The sequence below is a fragment of the Schistocerca gregaria genome, chromosome 4, assembly GCF_023897955.1.
Source record: "Schistocerca gregaria isolate iqSchGreg1 chromosome 4, iqSchGreg1.2, whole genome shotgun sequence".
NCBI classification, from domain to species: domain Eukaryota; kingdom Metazoa; phylum Arthropoda; class Insecta; order Orthoptera; family Acrididae; genus Schistocerca; species Schistocerca gregaria.
In genome coordinates, this window is record NC_064923.1 from 510,813,333 (window position 1) to 510,818,612 (window position 5,280).

Sequence of the window (5,280 nt, forward strand, 5' to 3'; positions counted from 1 at the left end):
CTTTATCGAAACCTTCCTCGTCAATAAAGGCTATGTGTGAAGGATGATTGTGTACTCTGCGTTATTCAATAATTTAGGAAACAGGAAAAACACTGTCTAAGCAAGATCTTCCCATACGAAACCCATTCTGTTCTTCAGTAAGTAACGTTTCAGAAAGAACCTTTACTCTGTTTATTGTCAGTTTTGCATATATATTGTATCCTGAGTTCAGAAGGGTAGTAATCGATAATTGTTCCAGTTTCTGCGATCTCTCTTTTCAAATGTTGGGATAATAATTGCTGTTTGCTGAACCTCTGTTATGGTGCTGTATTTTCAACAAGTATCTACAAGATTCAGTAGTATTGTGAGTAATGATTCTGAAATATATTTAAATAATTCCTCGTTGTGATTGTCTTCCCCCCGGGATTTACTGTTTTTAACAGTATTTAATGCAATCTTCAGTTTTTCCATTGATATAAGATCAACATACTCGTCACTAACTGCAGTTTCCACACTCTTCTCATTACCTGCCCACAGATTTTAGAGATAATCCAACCACTCATTTTCTGAAATGGGGTTAATTTAAACCATGCCTCCTTCATCTTCATGAGTTGTAGCTGTTTCATCATTCTACAGGTTTTAGTTTGTTTCCCATGTACGTCATGCTCCTTTACACTCAGAAAATGTTGCCAGCTTTCACGTTTTATTTTTCTTGTCTGTTTTGACCACTTCTGTGTGTTGCTAATACTGGATATAATCCCCTTGTTTCTTTGATTGTAGACATTTCAGTTCGGTCTGTTTCTTACGTTTCAATAAGTCTGCTAGTTATGATTACAGACTGTGAGTCTCCTTTGGTTTTTAAACTTCATCCATTTCCCTAAGGCCTCACCGGCAGCAATGTGTATTATACTTGCTATTTCTTTCCACTCTTCCCTAATGTTCTGTATTTCTTGCACATGTTTTAGTACTTCATCCAAACATTTTCTGTATAACAACCTAACGCTAGGACCTTGTAGCGAATGTAGTCTGTAGACTTTTTCATGTGTCTCTTTGATGCTTTTGTTGTTACACAGTTGGGTTTAGAATCATTATACCAAAGTGAGCGCAGTACGAGGAACTTAGTAATGTATACCTCTTGTATTCTTGGTGGCAATGGAACTACTGTCGCGATATCTTAGCAGTTACTGGGTGTGAAAGCCTGCTAACTCATCACAAATAATCAGACACACACCTCGCAAATGTTCCCATATTCGTGTTTTCAACTCTATGGCACCAAAAAATGTGTAGCGGTAACGAAATCAATAACCAATTTATGGCCTGCCATTTTTGACATAATATACAAATAAAAATAATTTCAGCGTTCTTTGGTCGCAAATTTTTCAATATGTATTACTTACTGGAATAAAACAATAAAACACACTAAGTCGTCATCACTGCAGGACAATCTGAACCAAGATTCTTCCCAAACCAATACATTCTGCCACACAGTATGCCCGTGAAGACGTTCAAGGGTCCATTTCAGTCTGAGGCGATGGTGCTGGCTAGTCAATAGAAAGTGGTATATCTCCCACAGAATGTAAGCATCCACGCCAGAGCGGTTGCAACGTCATACGGATAAGTGGGATTTTATTGCCAAGTTCTTACTGTAGAGGTAATGTTGGACGAGGACGGAAACTGTCAGGATGCGCCGTATTAAAACTCGTCCGAGTTTCACGAGTGATTTATTATTTCCAGCTTCAGCGCCCCCGTTCCTCTCGGTCTGTGTCACTGGGTGCCGCAATGCTGACGATACCACTTTGCTGCCTGCGAAACAGATTGGTGCAAAATGGCTGCCTCAGCCACCCATGCAACGCCCTGCAGTGTGTTGGCCTTGTACGGCCACAGACTTGTGACTATGTCAGGATGCGCTGGCAGTTCACTCAGTGGTCTCCATCCCTGCCGCCTCAGAATTGCCCACTGGGAGCTGCAAGATGCACGCAGAGTGCTTTGTCGCCGACATGGCTAAGATCACGGCGACAACAAGCGTCAACAATCCGGCGTCCGAATCTGCGGCCCTCGCTTTGGGATGCCTTCGGCGTGTGTTGGGAGTCAACAAGAATGCCCACAGTAGCGATCTGTGGCGTGGCCCGCCGCTGGCTGGCAGCGGACCACACGTTGGCCTCAGAGGGTCGATCTAGTGACCTGCTGTGGACTAGAACGCTAGCGCCCCATCTGCTGCTGCGTGTAGCTGGTGCTGTGACATGCCCCGCCGTCCAGCAGATCTGGCACACTTGAATGCCTTGTTAGTTGCGTCCTCTTTCAGTTTACGTATTTTTCATTTATTTGAGAACTATTTCCAAACCACCCATTGGTGGTATTTGTGTTGGGACATTAATTAGTTCAGCACTCCCCAACCTTTTCAGATGGCGGACCCCTTCTTCAGTCGAACATCCATGGCGGATCCCTAGTCAGTCAAGAGCACAGTAACTTTAAATTTCAGAGCGAAACCCATGGGAACTGAAAGTTTCTTAATGCAAACCCCCACCACGAAGTATCAGCAGTCTTTGGTTTAGAGATGAATAAAAACAACTTGAAATTAACGATCCCATTTGAATTCCCACTGTATCCAGACACTTACTAGTGGATTTACTCACTTTGTTCAAAACACTGTAGTCTGATTAAAATTACTGTGTAATTGAAATTTCACATGATGGAGCTGTCTTCCTCCAAGAGCAATCAACGTCACGTCCAAACTGTTCGCTGTTGACAAGCTGCCGCTTACGGTGTGCAAACTTCCACTATTTGGCTACTGCTGTGTAAGGAGCATGCATATTTCGTAACAGTCGTGTGTGTGTGTGTGTGTGGTTTTCCGTGAAATCCGAAGAAAAATGTTGAAATGTATGTAATGTCTTCCTTTGGTCGTCCTCCCTCCTCATTCATTTCAACTGGAAAATTCCCTTGTTGTGAAGGCGATGGAGAAACTGCACCCTTCTTCAATGATCATAACTTCAGCCACCGATCCATGTTAGATGTAATAAACCGGTCAAAAATCGACTTATGAAATAGATAGTGCACTGACAAAGCAAGTTTAACATTTAATGATGCCTGGGGCCGCATACGTGCCAGCGAGCGCTGTGATTGGTCGACAAACTCGCTCCGCGCATGCGTAAAAGGTTTCAGCGCATCTAGCGCCGTGAGCCGGCGCACAAACGTATCAGTCGATCAGAGAAGCTGCGTTCTGCGGCACTGAACTGTGTATACGTTATCATTTAGGAACCGCAAAGGCTGCTTGGGGATACGACCTGAAGTAAAAGTGCACATGTTTTTCACACGAAAAAAATAGTAATGAATTTGATTTTCACATTTTTATTCAATAATTTTACTCATTATTTTACACGATTTGGTGCAAGGTGGCCGCGGACCCCCTAGAAAGATACGGCGGACCGCTAAGGGGTCCGCGGACCACACAATGGGAAGCCCTGGTCTACAGCATACTCATAATCAAGATGTAGAAGAAACGGCGACACTTGGTCACTAAGCTTGTTCAAATAAACATCTAAATTCATACAATATCTTGAAATGGTGAGCCCAACAAACACATCCCCTCTCCACCCCCACCCAACCACCAAATAATGCAGAATCGTCCCTAGCCTTAACTACAACCTTTGTACACTGCAGTTAAATGTCGATGTATCGTCCGTGTTCTCGAAGCCCCTCATCGTTTGAAGAGCGACCCATCGGACCACACTACACGCCTCCAGTCAGCCACTATAAGTTATATGTAAACTAAAGAAGGAGGGCGAAGACAGTAAAGGTAAGCAATTACAGCTGTCAGCTGCATCGGGACATGTCCAAATGAACAGACACAACATATTGATATAATTGATTCGCTTCGGTGAGCAACGAATCAACCTTCTTCAGTGCGGATGCACGATTATGTCTGACTTTCTGAGGGAATCTCAAAGCAGTGAGCATGTAGGACATGCACAGGACTGCGGATAGGTGGCGCTGGATGGGAATGTGGGTCGGCCCAGAATCGCGCAAAGGTCATCCGCACAGTTACGACAAACACTGTGTCCGGGTGGCGCAATAGTTAACTCAGCCACCTAGTAAGGAGAAGATCGCGGGTTTGAATCCCGGTCGATCACGCGTTTTCATTCGTCGCCGCTGATACCGCGTGATGTCGCGAGGCAGCTGACATCAGTAATTCCTCTCGCTTCCTTTCTCCCCGTCCACCTTCAATTTGCTCACGTATTCCGCGAAGAGTCTGTTCTTTCGAACATGTCCCAAAGAACAGACACCATTCAGTCATATTACCATCATCAAAGAATTGTGTTGTTTCACCCAACGGAAACATAAGTCTCAATGCGACGCTCTGAGCAATGGCCTTTTCACTGACAATAACACTTCTCTTGTGGTTTGAGGCTGATTGTTACTGACACAGATTTACCGCTGAAACAACCGGCTTTCGGTTTTACCGTTTTCTTTCGATGCCAGTACAACCTGAAACCCTGCTCAAAAATCATGTTGTAATCGAGCACCAAACCAGTATTTGAGCATTAGGGATAGTCATTGCTAAAGGGTGGGAACTGAGGTTGAAGAACTCTTGTTTTTCGTGTTAATTTGTTCTATGGATGCAACCACATAATGGCACATTAAGTAATATTAATTAAACACAGGCAGCAGATCTACTAATTTTAATTTTGATTGTAAACTGTGAAGGAAATGTTAGGTTATAAGTTTTCTTCTTATATGATGTCGGAAGCTCGTTGTGGCTCCTCTCGTTGTTAATCTTTTAAAATAACTGGAGTACTGAAATTCATTGGTACCGCACTTCGTAAAATACCTCAAGACTAGGGATGATGCCAGTCTGTAGTACGAGGATGAGTCAAATTAAAACCTTAAATATTTTGTAAATATTATTTATTGTGCAGAAGTGGTACCACGTTGTATCACTTTTCAACATAATCTCCCCCACGCTTAAAAAGTGCACAAATTCCTTTAGAAAAAAATTCTTTTCGTAGTCCACACAATCACCCATGCACCGTGTGGCGTACTTTTTCATCAGAACGGATCTTCTTTCCTCCCATTGCGTCTTTCAGTGGTCCAAACATATGAAAATCACTTAGGGCAAAGTCTGGTGAGTATGGTGGATGAGGAAGACACTGGTTTCCGGTTGGTGGAAGTTAACTCATATCTCGTCCCCAGTGACGATTCTTGCAAGGAAGCCATCACCTTCTCGTTCAAAGCGCCGAGGAAGTTCTTCACAAGCATCAACACGTCGTTCTCTCATTTCAAGAGTCAGCTGCCGTGGCACCCATC